The sequence below is a fragment of the Rousettus aegyptiacus genome, unplaced genomic scaffold, assembly GCF_014176215.1.
Source record: "Rousettus aegyptiacus isolate mRouAeg1 unplaced genomic scaffold, mRouAeg1.p scaffold_m13_p_9, whole genome shotgun sequence".
NCBI classification, from domain to species: Eukaryota; Metazoa; Chordata; class Mammalia; order Chiroptera; family Pteropodidae; genus Rousettus; species Rousettus aegyptiacus.
The window spans coordinates 61,513,718-61,532,183 of NW_023416312.1; the positions used below are offsets into that span (position 1 = coordinate 61,513,718).

The 18,466-nt window shown below is 35.9% G+C and overlaps 1 protein-coding gene across 4 annotated transcripts in view; it reads left to right on the forward strand.

Moving 5' to 3' along the window:
- The window catches only part of IL1RAPL2 (interleukin 1 receptor accessory protein like 2), a 1,139,149-nt gene that overhangs the window by 239,667 nt on the left and 881,016 nt on the right, over positions 1-18,466 (forward strand). The gene's annotated exons all lie outside the window — the stretch shown is intronic.

The window sequence follows — 18,466 nt, forward strand, 5'->3', positions numbered from 1 at the left end:
TAGCCTAATCATTCTATAAATGTATATTTTTAAAAAGCTTAAAAATCATCTTCTAATAAATCGGTTGTTTTCATTCTTGAGGCATTAAGTTATAGTATGACTTTGGGTTTTGATTGAATACTGGCTCAAAAACCTGTGTATTAACCACTAAATCTGAGACATGGAGAGGGTGATTTTCTTCAGGCTATTTAGGTGTTTCATGAAACAGCTTTGTTTGAGGATTATGAGTTTCCTTGTAAAAAAATTCCAAGTTAAACATATGGATTCCATAAACTTATCTTATAGGTAAAGAGGATATTTAACCTTGATATTTAAGTCTCTATAATTTGACTGTACCCCATATGGCCTCTTCATCATATGTCTCATATAGATTGTATTAGTTACTATATTATTTTCTTTCACCTGTATATAAATAATAATAATAATAATAATAATAATTAGTTACATATGTGTTTTTGAAATGTTGTTTCATTTAGATTTGCAAATTTTGACTATTTCTTCTACTTTTTTTTTAATACCCCCCGTTCCTCAGCACTTTGTACAGGACTAGGCATGAAATGCCGAAAAAATGAAATTTAAAAATCCAACATTTCCCACTGTGTATAGTAGAAATTTATGCCATAATACTGGCAGAATTGATATAAAGGCATTATTAAAACTGATGCTTACCTTCTCTTCCTCATCTGTCCCAGTCGAAGCCATACCTGATATGTTAACAGCGCATTACAAAAAGTCCATCTATAGCTGAAACTCTTAGCTACAGTTTCAAAACAAAAGAACTCGCCTTAAATTCCACTGATTTCAAACTCACTTCCCATAGCCAGAGATAACATTTCAGTAGCAGTCATGCTTGGCCTCCTCGTGGTAGTGATTAAATTGAATGTTTCTATTTTTCTAGTATTAACATTAAGTGGTCTTTCAAGAGGCTAATAGGATGATTCATTCTGTTTGATGGTGTTTATTATATACATTTAGAAACAACCACAGTAACTTGTGGGCTATATTTAAACATGAATGATGGATCTTATATACTAGTTAGTAATTAATTCATATTATTATTATTATTATTATTATTATTATTTATATACAGGTGAAAGAAAATGACAAGTTGTAGCTCTTTCTACTTTTGGTCTCTCTGAGAGAATGTATGGGATTTAATAATTCTCTATTAAATTTAATATGGCAATTTTCTCTGCTTAATTTATTTGAGCTATAAACTAGCCTTGACCAAAAAGATTTGAAAACATTTCTATATACTTTTTATTCCTTCTATAAATGTTCTTGTACCTCTTAAATGTGTAAGACTTCTTCTATAGGTGCCCAGGTATTGATATGTTTTTAATGAAAATATCAAGTGGTTGCTAGCCTTTCATGAACCTTCTGATTCCTTCTTCCTTCCTTTTTTCCCCCTGGGGATTAAAACCAAGCTGCAAACATTTTCTATTCTTACTTTAAACATTAAGAATCAAATATATTTTCCCAAGTGGCTCAGATAAACATTCACAGTACCTAGCAACTCCCTAGGATAATCAATTGGGTCAGCTTACTCCAAAGTGAGTAGTACCATGAATTACTAATTCTGAGGGATGTTTATGTGCATGCACACACACACACACACACACACACACACATACACACACTCACACACACTCACACATTCTCATATGGAACATCTCATAGAACTAGTGACTAGTGTTCCTAAAAGCACATTTTGGAAAATGCTATACTAGATCAAATCTTGTACTAAGGATGGGAAACATGAGCAGTGAGTCCTCCTCTGCCACAGAGTAGTTATGTGACCTTGGAGAAGTTGCCTTTATGCCTCTTGCATTTCCTGATTTGTAAAACTACATCAGAGTCAGGCATGGGGATCATTTATTAGAATCAATAATTCTGAGGCTTTCCCAACATTCTTAACTAAGAAGTTCAAAGCTACCATTACCTTGGAAGCATAGAATATTTCTTATCTGTGTTGAGATAGAGAGCAGTAGTTGAGAACTACGGGACTAGATCCTTTTGAGCTCACTTCCATCTCACGTATACCATGTATATTACTAACAGTTAGTCACCCCCAAATTTTGTATAGTTGTCTGAAAGGCCAATAATGTTTTGTTGTTGTTGTTGATGTTATATTCCCTGATAACAAAGTTTGTCAGGTAATTTCTGCTACTTAGAAGCAATTACAAACGTCCACAATATTTATTTTAGAAATACTCACATCTTAGGTAATAATTCCTAGGAGCCAGGCCTGACATCAGGATTCTTGTGCAAATGTTTTATTGAGAGAATGAGCTCAAGAAAAACTTGTAAGGTTCTAAGGGAAGTAGGATATGGCAGGAGAAGAAGCTAAATAAGGGTATTGTTTCAGGAAAAATATAACATTTTTCCAGTGGGACTTTTGGCACATAAATTACATCACAGAGTTTATCCTGATCAGCAACAAGAAGAATGGACTTTTGTACCCCTGCATCTGTTAGCTATTGGCTATGGATTGCCTCTGAGGTGAGAAGCATAACCTCCTTGGCATATTCAGGTGAGAAACTCCTATCAGCTCCTGAGAAGTGTGCAACTGTAAGCCATTAGCCAACCCTCACAGCAGCTGGGCGATGGGTGCTCTAGCCCAGTAATGGGTATCTGGTCAGGGCACCAACAATATCTGCTACAACTAACTTGGAAATTAAAATTCCCTTTGGTTTCCCATATGCACGTGGGCACTTAACAGATACATTCTAAAGAAAAGGCAATTGTTAACTATAATTTAAGTCAAGTATTTGAGTGAATAGTCAAGCTGTATAATACTAGGTAATGTCAAGAATATTAAGAAGAATTGATCATTATTCCTGGTCTTAAAAAGCTTAGAGTTTTGTTGATCTGATGAATACTGTGTACACAGCATTTTAAAATATCAAAATTAAGGATATAATTACGCTTTACATGAATAGTGGTACCAACTGGTATCAGAAGTTGCATCCTTATGTGGGCAGAATACAGTGGTTTTAAGTAAAGATTCAAAGTGCTAGGTAACTCCTTAGTAGGGACAGTGGGCCATTATGATGGGCAGGTATAAGGATATGAATCATGGAGGAAAGTGGGACTTGAGCTGAGCCCATAAGCCCTGGTGAAAAAGAATATGGTGGTTATATAGTGGAGGAGAGGTTTACAGGATGAAAACCTGAATAAACTCCCTGGGACACTGTTAAGTGCTGTGAGAGAACATTGGAGAGTATGGCTTAGCTGGAATAGAGGATTTGTGTTGCAAGATAATGGAAAGAGCATAGCAAGATAGGTGGTACTGAACTGTGAAAGAAGTAGAGAACCAGGAAGAGGAATCTTAATTCGTATTTTAGGCAATGGTTAGCCATTGAAAGTCCTTGAGCATGAGAATGATCTAATTAAATGGTGTTTTAAGAAGGGTCATCTTGGCAACATGAGGAAGTTATTAGAGCTATCTTTATGCACCATTTTTTTTAAATTGATAGACTGTCAAGAATTAGTTTATTTAAATACTTTATTTAGTGACTTATACTTGGAAGAACTAACTCAATTCTTCCACTTGATTACATTTAAATTTTCTGAAACAGCTGTTTAAGTCATTGGACAACTGATTTTCTTTTAAAAGGTGTCATTAAATAATGAGAAAGATAAGGCTCATTCAAAAATTTCAGTTTGCCTTTCAAACAAAACCAGGGATAATTATTCATAATCATACCTAAGTGTGAAATATAACATTGTTTCATGAGTCACCATCTAGGTTTTAACCACACATACACACAAAAAAAGTACAATGTGATTCCACACAGGCTATTTGGGAAAGCATTCAGAGAAATTGTCTGCTTTATTCTATTGATTTCCTGTGTATAAATTTGGAATCCTAATAGACCAAGGACACTCTCCAGTAGGAGTACATTCAGTAAATAACATGTGTCGAGCACTCACTATATGCAGAGAAACTGAAATGAGGGGATGCTGGTTACTAAAGAAAGAAAATGTTTATGCTCTTGGGGAAGCTAGGGTGTAAAGCAGACAACAGAATGTTTGGAAAACATATGAGAATGTTTACAAAGCAATATGTAAAAAAATGATAAATAAGATATAAACTGAGAGTTAATACCAAAGGACTAGAAGTCAAAAAATAGGGTCAAGGCATAAGGGAGTCACAAGACTATAATTCTCTGACCTGGGCAATTCTTTCCTCACATTGATGCGGATTAATGAGATGGGAACCATGTTTTCCTTCCTAGACAGCACTTTCAATTGCCAAATAATATGTCATCAAATTTGAAAATATTTATTTTATTATTGTGGTCCCTCAATGGTAAATCATCACATCTTTCTAGAACAGTCAAAATCTTTGTGAATGAGGTATGTGAAATGGGAAGCTTTTTATCACAGATTTGAACTTCTATTGTTCTTGCTAGCATGTCTTTTTACTCTCTGCTAACAAAGGAATTTACTTTTGTCCTGGACCACAAGCAAATCCCCATCTTTTAAACTCACAAATGAAGGATCTTAGCCTGAAGTCGAGACGCATTCCAGAAAACAAGACAGGAGCTAGAGTATTAGGATGATGGATGGAATGGCAGAGCTGGCAGCTACTGAGTCATATTAATCTTAGTTGGAATTGGCAACTACTTACTCAAATGGATGAGAGCGCAAGAATGTGTAATTCAAGGAGAAGGAATGGCAGTCTGGATCAGAGTGGGCTACAAACCAATGGTGATACTTGTTAAGAAAAGTGCTATTCAAAATGAGGGGAGGAAAAAGGTCTATATACCAGAGATTAAGCCAAAACTAGGGGTGAAAGCCTAGATCTCTCCTAGCAGGGTGTCTCACATTTTTAAAGAGCATGTATCTTTGGGCACATGGTTGACAGCACAGGTTTTAGAATCAGATATCCTGAGTACAGTTTTCAATGATGTCAACTACCAGCTGTGTTACCCTGAGTAAATTTCTTTACTGTGCTAAGGCTCAGCTATTGAAAATGAGAAAAATCTTAATATTTTACCACATAGATTTGTGATATGAATTAAAATGGGATAACATGTTTAAATATCTGACCCAGTGCCTGCCATACAATATAAGGAAGCTGGAAGTACACTTACTGTTATTGCTGCCTCCCTTCCTCTACTACAGGGCCATTAATTCAATATGGAGAAGCAAATAACAATATGCATTATTCTGAGAAGATTGAATCAAATGATTCAGGATGTCTTTTTTTCTTGTTGTAATTTTCTCTAGACCGAAGATCATAAAATATTTGAAACAGAAAATTTCAATTACCTGGTATTTAAATATTTATCTCAAAGCTCAAAACCTTCTAAGTGCTGAAATTCAGCTGTGTATTGGATATGTCAACAAGACAACATTCAAATTCACAACAGGGAAATAAATCAGGACAAATTCTGCAAAAGTTCACATAAAAAAATGGATGACAGAAATTAGCCTCTCACTAAAAGGGAATGGCTTGATAAGGAGTTACTGTGACCTTGAAAAGCCATTATTAGTTAAAATGTTTTTGAAGATCTAGATTTGTTGTGAAATCTTGCATGTTTAGAGAGTATGCACACTTAATCTTGACATAACTTCTTATACTTATTTAACTACCCCCACATCTGCCATGCTTAGTGCCAGCATCTTACACATAATGTTACTGGGCACCTGTACACTGATTATTCAGCTCACAGAAATTGATAGCTTTTTTGGCCTTTGCAAAAGTTATCTTCAAAAACCAAATTAATATATGCATTTTGTATTTTATCAATAATAAAATATTTTAATAGCTTTGATTCACAGATAGATAAAATTTATAGAGGAAATGATTTCTGCAATACTGTATAAAGACATAATCTGTGGTTTAATTTATTATCAGAAAGTGAGATTTTAGTATAAATTTATTTTTAACTCTTCCAGTGGCTTCAAAACAGTTCTGTCAGTTTTTCACCTTTGACCTCAAATTTTGCTTTCTTTATTTGAGTGAAGTTCACTGTCTTGTACTAATTACAAGACAGGCTGAGAAAATTCCCACAATACCACATTACTTTTTCAAACTTCTACGTGTGACAAGTCGCTATTGTTCACTTTAGTACTCCTCAAATTTTTTTTTAAATACCAAAATACTAGTTATCATATAGGCAACTGAGTAAACACTTATGTGGCTTCTTTAGGCTAGAACTCCCAGCCCTCACATGACCCTAAATACTTGATAAGTCAGTTCTTTATTGAGTGATTGAAAACGTCTTAAGTTTCCCTAGTGGTTAGATAAAGTCTGACAGGTTGGGACATATAGGTTTAGGGCTTAAGATGTTAGACCTGTGGGTGGCAAAGTATTGAGAAATGACCTTATCCTTTCTGTGTATAAATTTGTTTGTCCTTTCTTGATGCTCGAAGGACTAGAGTGTAAAACATTGTAAAGATAAACGAGATCACAGGATGTTAGTAAATCTCAAACACTTTTCAGTTCACAGATGCAGGAACTTACTATCACAAATCTGGCCCTCCACATAGAAAATTCCCACCCAGAATAAATGGAAAGGCTTGAACCACCTTTATGAGAGTCCAATAAAGTGAGACTTATTTCTTTATTAAGTGTTGCTATCACGTTTTATTGCTGCAAATGAGTATTGTGTGGCCCTATTATAAAAATTAAAATTAGAAGTCAGCATGGATAGTCTATGGAGAACTCTAATAGTCTACCAAAAAATATTTAGGCCACAATTTGAGAACCAAGAGCAAGTGGAGATTGGACAGCTTGTAGAATGTTACTGCCTAAATAGTAGCTTTAAGTCCTCCCACTATTCAGATAAACTTCCCCTTGAATCCTTGTTTTTGCCCCTATAGTGACATCTGCTAGTAGCAGTTATACAGTCATACACACTCAACAAATCTTTATTCTTTCAGCTAATTTTTAGAATCTTGCAGTTTTAGGAGAAAATCAGGGGAACTATACTTAGAATAGTCTCACTTTTAGATTGCAGGAGGCAGCTATAAAATTGTTGCAGCTTTTCATGCACCCAGTACCCATAGTCTGCCCTCATCCAAGTCCTACATCTGAAGGATGAATCTAGACTTTAATACAGTTACTAACAATAATAAAAAGTCATGTGATGGAATCATAATGAAAATATAAGTCAAAATGCTCCTTGATTTAACTGCTAAATACTACAGTGTCCAAGGTTTTGGATTTCTTTATTCCTTGAGGATAGGAACTCTACTTACTTAGTCTGCTTAATATTTATCAGAGATTTTGAACATGGTAGATGCTCAGGAGAAATTTTTAAATGATTGTAGCTCATGTTAATTAAGTAATTGTTGGTACCAACAACACAGTCTTTACAGGATTTTCAGCAATCAGTAATTCAATCTTAACTGTAGACTTCCTACTGGTATGAACTTAACTAATTTCCTAATTCAGAACCAATTGTTAATTTTCTTAGTGAAACATAAACTGAGTCAAAGTTAAACACAAATACATTTTTAAACAAATTTGTTTAAAAACAAAACCCAACTTTTGTATTTCATTAAAACTAGTAATTTTAAGAAAATAAAGCTGAAATGCATTCACCTAAAGCTTTTAGGAGCCCTTACCTCTTGCAAAGAACTTATAGATCAACAGGAATGTAAACATAAAAAAAGTTAAACCATCTTCATTCATCTGTTTTGTATTAGTTTAGTATAGCATGAGCCTGGTCTAAAATAAAAGGCTATTGTATTTGAAAAAGAAAAAAAATTAAAGAAAATGCTAAAATCAGAATAATATCAAGTGGTATTACATATAGAGACAATAGCAAAAGCCAAGTTTTGTCCAAAGAATATGAAAATATCCTCAAGAGCCAATGACCTTTCATTTAGCCTTTGAATAGGAAGAATAATTCTTTAGCTAGACAGCTGGCTAGAAATAAATAAAAATGGAATTGCAAGGAAGGCCAGAGATTAATCTCTATCCCACATTGCTGAGAGTCTGAAACAGTAATATGGTACTAAATTCATACAGATAATGGCTTGATTGACCTACCCTATTCAGCTCCTCTCCCATTGAGGTTTTGTTCAAATGGCTTTTAAATTTATTTCTAATGAGGCTGCTAGGGTGTATGCTAAATCACTAATATGTTTTTCCTGCCACCTTGAATGCTGTGTCAACCTGAAAGAGTTCATTGTTTCTAGTTGTTCTATTGAAATATCCATAGTTATCTTTCCTCCTGGGCATTTACTTACCTATGAATCATCTAGATATATGAAGGCCAAGAGTAAAGGGAGAGGATAAAGTAAAGGCTTTTAGCATGCTGAAAAAAAAAACATGAAGCAACCTGAAATTGATATGAAGACACCTTTAATCAAGTGCCAAATTATGCGCTAAAGTGAGGTCTGAGTGGAGACAGCAAGGTAGAGTGGAAAGAGCACAGGCTTTGGGATCTCACAGACCTGGGTTCAAACTCCAGCCCTACCGAATAATATCTTTGAGCCTCAGTCTCCTAAGCTGAAAAAAGTAATTATACAATGACATTTTTTATGTTTATTTTCCCCACAGCTTTATTGAAGTGTAATAGAATATTGTCTGCTCATATTTGCATTCAATGAGTTTTTATTTTCAATTATATTTGGCACATAATAATATATGTTTTGGTTGTACAGCATAGTGATTAGAGATCGATATAAGTCACAAAATCTAGTACCCATCTTCCCCATTACATATGTTTTACATATTATTTTCCTTGACTATTTTGCATCTATCCATTTGTACTTCTTAATCCCTTTGCCCTTTCTCACTACCTCCCCTCGCCCTGCTCCAGCCCAGTAGCCCTCAAAATATTATCTGTATCTATGAATTTGCTTTTATTTTTGTTGTTGTTTATGATGATTTTGGTCTTTAGATTCTACATGTATGTGAAATCATGTGGTATTTGTCTTTCTCTGACTTACTTCATTCAGCACAGTACCCCCTACGTCCATTAAGGCAATATCTTTTTCTATCCCCTTCCTTTTAGTCTGTATGTGTCTTTTAATATGAAGTGAGCCTCTTGTAGGCAGCATATGTAGAGGTCATTCGACCTCTATCTCTTGGTTGAAACATTTAATTCTTTTCCATTTGAGATACTTGTTGATATGAATGTAGTTATTACCATTCTTTATTCCTGTTTTTGATATATTCTTCTTAAAAACATCCTTCCAATAATTCCTGTAATACTGGCCTGGTATTGATGAATTCTTTTAGCATATTTTTGTCTGGGAAGCTCTTTATGTGTCCTTCAACTTTAAATGATGCTTTGCTGGATAAATAAAGTACTCTTGGTTGTAGATACTGGATTTTCATCACATCAAATATTTTGTGCCAAGCTCTTCTGTCCTACAAAATTTCCTTTGAAAAATCAGCTACCAAACTTATGGGCGTTCCCTCATGGGTAACTAATTGCTTTCTATTGCTGCTTTTCAGATTTTTCTCTTTGTATTTGAACTTTGGCATTTTGATTATGATGTGTCTCAATGTGGGCCTCTTTGGGTTCATTTTTTTGGGGACTCTTGAGTTTCCTGGGGTTGTATGTCTATTTCCTTCACCAGGAGAAGGAAGTTTTCCATCATTAATTCTTCAAATATATATTCAGCTTCTTATTCTCCCTCCTTAGGTACTCCTATGACATGGATGTTATTATCTTTAACCTTGTCCCATAGGCTTCTTAAATTATTATTATATTCTTGGTTACTTTTTTTTCTTGCCATTCCAATAGAACATCCTTGTGTCTTCTCTATCCTCTATATCACTGTTTTGATTCTCTTCTTCCAAACTCTGATGATTCCCTCAGATATACTCTACATCTCAGATAAAATATTTTTCATTTCTGACTGGTTCTCTTTTATAATTTCCACTTCCATTTTTATTTTTATTTTATTTTACTTTATTATTAGTTTCAAGTACACAGTACATTAGTTAGACATTTATATAGTTTATAAAAAGATCCCCCTAATTGCTCTTTCTCATCTCTGGCTCTCCACCTAGTCATTATATTAATGCTAACTACATTCCCTGTGCTAACTGCATTCCCTGTGTTGTGCTCCCCATTTCAGTGACCATCTATCAACTATTAATATGTACTTCTTTAACCCTTCACCCCATTCTCCTAGCCTACCTTACCCTCTCCCCTCTGGCCGTCACCAGATTGTCCACTATATTCGTGAGTCTGTTTTTGATTAATTTGTTCTTTTTGATCCTTAGATTCTGCATATATATGAAATCATATAGTATTTTTCTTTCTCAGACTTATTTCACTTAGCATAATAACCTCTAGGTCCATCCATGTTGTTGCTAATGGTAGGATTTTATTTTTTTTGAGTGGCCATTCATTCAAAAAATGAGTAGTATTCCATTGTATATATGGACCATAACTTCTTTATCCAATCGTCAGTTGATGGGTATTTAGATTGCTCCCATATCTTGTCTATTATAAACTGGGCTGCCATGAACATAAAGGTGCATAGATCTTTATGAATTATTGTTTTGGTTTTATTTTGATAAACATCAAGAAGTGCAATATCTGGGTCAAAAGGTAGATGTATTTTTAATTTTTTGAGAAACTTTCAGTCTGTTTTCCATAGTGGCTACACCAATTTGAAATATCACCAACATCTTTGTTAAAGTTGTCACTGAGTTCATCTACATTTCCCTTCATTTTATTGAGCATCTTTATAACCAGTATTTTTAACTATGCATCTGTGAGAATGCTTGACTCCATTTTTCCTGTATCTCTCTCTGTTCTTTTCTTTCATATGGATTCTCCTTCTTTGTCTTCCCATTTTGACTGCCTTTCTGTGTCTGTTTCTATGTCCTAAGCAAAGATCCTAAGTCTCCTGGTCTTATTAGCATGGCTTTTTGTAGTAGGTGTCCAGCAGCACAGCCCTGAGAGGGGTTCAGCTGCAGGCCAAATTTAGACCGAGCCTGTGCCCTCCAGGACCACCTGTTAAGATTCAGCAAGCAATCCACAAATGCTGTACTTGTAGTTGCCTCAAGAAACCACTCCAGAAACTGAGGTTAGCTGCCACAAGTGTGAGTCTTGGCGCTGCTCATGAAATGGTACAGGACTCACTGAGGACACAGTTGGATGTGGCCTGGGTAGGGCTGTGAGTTGGGAGAGGCTGAGTTTCAGGGACTCCTCTGGTTGGAGCAACCTCTGTCATCCAGTTTGATAACCTCTCAGATATGGCAGCACTGAGTCCTCACACTGGGAGTGAGGAGGGCTCAACAGAGGAACAATGGTTACTGTTGGCGCTTCTGCCCAGAAGAAAGGCTTACCTCTGGCCCTTGCTCTGACAACTAAGTGTCCCCCGGAAGTCCCTGGTGTCCCCCAAGCAGTCAACCAGGCACTGGTGCTCAGAGTTAGCAGGACTGTTACTGCGAAAATCCGGTTGCAAACCCGGCCCCTTTAAGAGGAACTTCTGTAGCTTCCATAGCCTCTGTACCACTCAGCCGCTTATGACCGGGCAACCTCTCACCTTCTCCCTCTCTTACCTACAACTGTTGCAGGGTAATTTCTTATATCTCTCCCTAGTTGTGAGGCTTCTGTTCATCTATACCCCCAGATGACTCTGCTTGCAGTTTTCTCTGTGTTTCCATCTCAACTTTGATGTGGTTGCAATAGAAGATGAACAAAGCTTCTGTCATCTATGCCATTTTGCCTGGGTTTCTATAATGACACTTTTTGACAGGACCAATTTGTATATCACATGAGAAACATGTTAAAGTGCCTAGCACAACCCATGGATCTCGATTAGCAGTAAGGGCTGCAATTATCACAGACTGATATTAGGGAGTTGGCCATTGAGCTGACATTTGAGGAAAAATAAGTTATGGATATGGATAGGAAAGGAATATATTCTGACTGATATAAAGGTACTCACCTTCTCTATAATGAGCATAATGTACCTCAGAAAATCATATCCTATCACAGGCCTGCTTGGCACAAAGTGTAGTATTGTTTAATGACTATAACTTCAGGCATCAGCCTAAAACTACTTGGAGGTAATATTGCTTTGCATTGCAGTTTCAATGAAGTGGACAGGCAGAATAGAGTTCAATTTTACAGTCTGACCCTTTGGTCATTACTTAAAGCCACAGATCCATATTTAATCTACGTTTTCCTCTCTGCAAGTAGTCTCTAAGACAGACAGTATGTCATGTGCTAACTAAATTTCAGATTTAAAAAACACATTTAGCTGTATAACTCAAGATGATAAAAAAACTCATTTAATGGAGAATATTCTCTTGCTGTCTGCTTGCTCAATAAATTAAATAGATTAATTAAGTCAGACAGTCAAGACCAAGGTCTGTCACTAAGAATAGCCAATGGAGCTGACCCATTCATCAGCGCCGAGGCTGAAAAAAGGCAGTCTTTGTCCTGTAATTCTGTGATGAATATAAAGAAATAGCTCAGGGTGAGAAGGTAAAGTGAATATGGTGAGGGAAAAAAAAACCTACCATTGTTATTTTCAATTGTTCAGTTGATTTTTTTCTGTTTTTTTCCCCCTCTGTTTCTTTGTATCTACCTTTGTCCTTTGCATGTCATATGATGCTCCTTTTTCATTTTAAACACTATATAGCAGCAACTGTTACTCTTGCTCATCTGAATTGGAACTCTATGTGGCATATAATACACTAAAGATGTATGAAACATCATCCTTACCTTCATGGAGTATCTAGAAAAATGATATATGGCCAGACAATTTAAAATATCTCAGTGGGGGACCAGTCTGAGCAAGTGGGATGATGTTACTTAGATTGGAATCCAGTATCAGAATGATGTGAGACTGCTACCACCTGAATTCAAGCACCAAAGACCCCCACATTGTCTTCACAGATGCCTGGCTCCTTGGACTCTGTCTGATTGTCTCCGTTTTTTTTTTTCCCTTTCCTTGGACTTTGGCTTCAGCGCATAAAATCTTAGACCAGCAAAATCTGACCTTGACTTTTGCCTAGTATTTTCCACCTGTAGTTTCAGGGTCTTTACTTTTAACTGTATTACCTAGATTCCTAAAACACCTAGAATGGTCTAAGAAGACATTACTAAAATCTCCTACCTTGACAAAATGCTAATGCAGTTCAGATTAGTAGTTTTTCTTGTTCAGCATTTTAAGTGACAATGTTTCCTAAAATACATTATGGAAAATCATTTTGGCAGTCCTTTATATCACTCAGTCTCATAGGGCTAAACAAGCTGACATTATCTTTAATAACACAACTATGTTTCTGCTTAACAACAAGTATTTATTGAGCACCTACTCTGTGTCATGAACATTTGAGCACTGGGGACAATAAATTGGTGCCTTCTCTCTATAGTAGGAGAGACAGACATACAAAAAATAAAATATAGTATGTTAGATTCTGTCAGACATGTACAAGGAAAAGGGTAGTTGGAAAAACCATGAAGTTTGAGCTAGGTCTAAAGGATAAATAATAGTTTGTTAGACAGATAAAGGGAGGGAGGGCATTCTAGGCATAAAACCTCTTTCATAAAAGCTCTGCAGCATGATATAGTGAAGTACAATTTGAAAGTAGTTTGATGAGGCTGAAACTTAGTGTAAGAAGTAGAAGTGAAAGATGTTGCTGGAAAAGCTGACAGACAAACATTGAGGCCTTTTTATGTCATATTAAAGATCTGTAATTTATCTTTAGGCATATTGGTGAATTGCAATTTGTAAACAGCTTTCATTAAATAAGTTATCAGTTACTTTTGTGAGGCGAATCTTGCCCCCCCAACCCCATTGTTTCCTCTTTTGAGGTTCTAATCACTAGTACCTCAGATTGTGACTATATTTAGGAACAGGGCCTTTAAAGAAATGTAAGGTAAAATGAGACTCAGGCCAAGGCCCAAATGCAATTTGGCCAGTGTTCTTATAAGAAGAGAATATTTGGACATAGACACAGAAGGAAGACCACGTGAAGACACGGGAAGAGAACTGCCATCTACCAGCTAAGGAGAAAGGCCCTTAGAAGAAACTAATCTTGCCAATGCCTTGATCTCAAACTTCTCCCCTAGAGCTGTGAGAAAATAAATTTCTGTTGTTCAAGCTACCCAGTCTGTGTTAATTTATTAAAGTCGTCCTCAAAAACTAATACAGTTAATAAAGTTCTAAACTTTATACTTTATTTTTTAAAAATGCATATAACTTTATTTATATAATAATAACATGACTCTCATTTTCTTATAGTATAATACGCTTTCTTGATTATAAGAGAAATCAGTGAAGGCATCTTAATATTTTGAGCAAGGTAGTGACAAAGTCAGGTATGTGTTAGGAAGATTATTCTAGTAGCAATCTGGGAGAATTGGAGGAAACCGTGAATAGAAACAAGATCAGTTAGGAAAGTGTTGGGGTCTTTTGGGAGCCTAATAAATACCATAACATACCTCTTCCTTGCTTCAGTTTAAACTAATTGAGAAATAAAGCACAAAGTTGGAGGAAGAAGATGGAAATAAGACCTCTAATACTATATTAGCTAGGCAGCTGGAGGATGTAGCTGAGTGTAGGAACCAAATTAATTATCTGTTCCCCAGGCTGGAACTTAGAACAGCCCAGTTGAGGGAAAGTTGAATCTGTGAAACAAAGGACACTTGCTCAGATCACCACCACCTACTGGTCTAGGTAGAAAGGAAGGAGAAAGAGACCAAATTTCCTACACCACCAAGTTGAGAAATGTGGATCGATTTATCACAAATTAACTTATATAATTTGGGGGGGGCAGACATAATGGAAAGTGGGATGGCTACTTAGGTTGATTACAATATCCTGAAGGGTAACAAATTCCATTATGTTATTTCTGCTACACAAAGTAGGACTTTTCAAATGAGATGCTAAACTAGAAATTTGTAACTCCCAAAGTCCTTTTCATTTCCACCTCAAAAGCTTCCAAAGATAGATTATAGAGTGAAATATTCACAATAAATTAAGAAACAGAGTAAATGCAGTGACTCTTCTCAGGCCACAGTGGCCCTGTGCTCTGTGAAATTGTTATACTGTCCCAAACAGCTCAGTGGTGGTCAAATGCTCACGGAACAGTTGTTAATTTTCAAATTATCCATTTAAGCTATAAATAATAGTTTCCCAGAAAACATGGCAGAGTGAGAGACATCCTCAGATCTATTCCCTTGAAACAACAATAAGCTGGACATCTAAAACTCAACAAAAAATATCCAAACTGCACACCAGCATGTCTGAGAATGGTATCTGCGCATAAGATACCACAGGTCAGAACCCCAGGTGGCAGGGGGTGGACTGGGAGAAATAAAAAATCTGCCTCTATAAGCCTCAGGAGCTCCCTGCAGGAGGAAGGGGAAGGGAGAATATGCGGCAGGTTCCCTGAATAGCTGTGCCTGGGAGCACTGTGAGTTCCATGCAGCTGACGGCAGGGCCCAGTCATTAGGGCAGAAAGCAGAGAAGCGTGACGGGACTACAGAGAAACAACAGTTGATTTTTACTGGCCGTGGTTGAAAAACAGGTTGAGCCGGAGCCCCCAACTCCCAACCCAGAGGACCCCTCCGCCACACACTCTGAGGCTGGTTACCATGGAGCCCCATGGAAATCTGAGCAAATGCTGCTGAGACTGTCACTGACACAGACAAGGAATGAAACTGGCGGAAGCAAGCATGATTGGATATCTATAAAAAGAAAAAGACATTATTAACACTTTATATAAAGCAGGGATCCGAACGGCTTAGATGCCACCTACTGGAAACCAAAAGAAAAGTGCCTTCTTTGCAGCAGGCTAAAGAGAGACCTTTATATAATAAATTTTCTTTAAAAAAACGGTAGAATACACTTCCATTAATGTTGAGGCAGAAAAATAGCCCATTAAACACCATGAACAACCAAGGTGATAAGGCATCTCAGAAAGAAAGAGAAAAAGCTCCAGAAAATAAGCTTACAAACATAGAAATATGCAACTTAAATGACAGAGAATTCAGGATGGTACTTCTGAAAATACTCAGTGAATTTCTAAAATGAGTCATATCAATAATTTCAGGAATGGAAAAAAAACAACTAGATGAGCACAACAAGGAGATTGAAACCCTCAAAAACAATGAAATAGAACTTATGGAGATTTAAAAAAATGCTATAAGAGTTGAAATATGAAATAGTAAGCTTGAGAAATAGAGTTGACCAAATGGAGGAAAAGATGAGTGATATCGAAGACATAAACCTAGAAATAAATCAGAAGGAGAAAGAGAGAAGCCAAAGAATGAAAAAAAAATAAAGAGAAATACAATTAGTTGATAACATCAGGAGAAGAAACATAAGAATAATGGGCATTATCGAAGGCAAGGACAAAGAGCAGAGAGTAGAAAGTATTTTCAGACAAATAGATGAGAATTTCCCAAATGTAAGGAACGAGCTGGTGCTTGGAATTCAAGAATTCAGAAGAACACCTAATTATCTCAACCAAAAAGGCCTTCACCAAAACATATTGTATTAAAATTATCAAAAATCAACAACAAAGACAGAATTCTCAGGGCAGCAAGGGAGAAAATGGTAACTTATAAAGGAAAATCCATTAGATTATCATCGCACTTCTTAGCACAAACCTTACAACCCAGAAAGGAATGGAATCAAATATTTAAACTATTAAGTGAAAGGAAATATCAGCTTAGAATACTGTATGCAGCTAAGCTCTCCTCTAGATAGTATGAAGAAATTAAGAACTTTCCACACATACAAAAATTGAGGGAATTCTTCACTGCAAAGCTTGTACTACAGGAAATACTGAAAGCGGTCAGCTCACTTGAAATATAATGACAAAACAAAATACGAAAATTAGAGTAAAGTGACTATCAGACAAAGAGGAGTGCAATCCTTACTAAGAACAGGACATTATAAGCTTAAATAATAAGAAGAGAATGGCTATAGCAAGATTATAATGAATGTTCAGCAAACATACAGACAAATTAAGATAACAATGACTGAAAAGAAAAGGTTTCAAAGATCGAATTTCACAAAAAGGGATGGAAATAAGGCACGCACAGAAGAAAATGGACAATTGTGCGTGTGTGTGTATTTATTTATATATAACTATCCTTTACATATTTGTAGTGGTAACCACACATAGAAGATTCATAAGTGATGTATATAACATAAAACAAGAAGAACCAGAGGGAAAACCCACAAAAGCCAACCAAAATAAAGAAAACAGAAACACAAAAACAAGGAAGCAATGGAAACGCTGAGCTACCAGAAAGCAAAAGATAAAATGGCTATAAGAAGACCTCACATTTCAATAATCACTCTAAATATAAGTGGATAGAACTCATGAATAAAAAGACACAGAGTTGCAGAATAGATCAGAAAACAAAACCCAACCATATGCTGCCTCCAGGAGACACATCTCGGCTCCAAAGACAAACATAGACTCAAAGTGAAAGGGTGGAAAATGATACTTCAAGCAAATGGCATACTGAGAAAAGTGGGAGTAGCGGTACTATTATCAGATGAAATAGACATCAAATAAAAAAAGTAAGGAAAGATACTGAGGGACACTTCATAATGATAAACAGAATCGTACACCAAGAAGACATGACTCATTAATATCTATGCTCCCAACCGGTGAGGCCCCTAAAATGTAAAGCAATTACTAACAGAACTAAAGGGAGAAGCAGATCAAAACACTATTATAGTAGGGGACCCAAATACCCCATTGTCAGATATGGATAGATCATCCAAACAGAAAATCAAAAAAGAAATAACATCCTTAAATGACACATTAGACCAACTGGACAGCATTGACATGTATAGACTCTCATCCCAAAACAGCTGCTTATACATTCTTCTCTAGCACACATGGAACATTCTAAAGAATCAGCCACATATTGAGACACAGAGACAGCCTCAACAAATGTAAGAGGATTGAAATCATACCAACCATATTCTCTGATCATAATGCTTTGAAACTAGAGATCAACGTTAAAAAGAAAGCAGAAAGAACAAATATATGGAGATTAAACAACATGCTCCTCAAGAATAACTGGGTCAGGGAATAAATAAAAAGAGAGATCAAGAGATACGTAGAAACAAATGATAATGATGGTACAACATATCAAAATTTTTGGGACATGAAGAAAGCAATAATAAGAGGAAAGTTCATATCATTATACGCCTATCCCCCAAAACAAGAATGAGCCCAATTAAACAACCTAAAGCTTTATCTTAAAAAACTAGGAAAGGAAGAACAAATGAAGCCTAAAGTCAGTAGAAGGAAAGAAATCATCAAAATTAGAGCATAAATAAATAAAATTGTAAACAAACAGACAGACAGTAGAAAAAATAAATGTAACAAAGTGCTGGTTCTTTTAGAAAGTTATTAAAATTACCAACCCCTGGCTAGACATACTAAAGAAAAAAGAAAAAGGACACAAATAAACAAAATCAGGGATGAAAGAAGGGAAATTACAACTGACATCACAGAAATACAAAGGATCATGCAAGAATACTATGA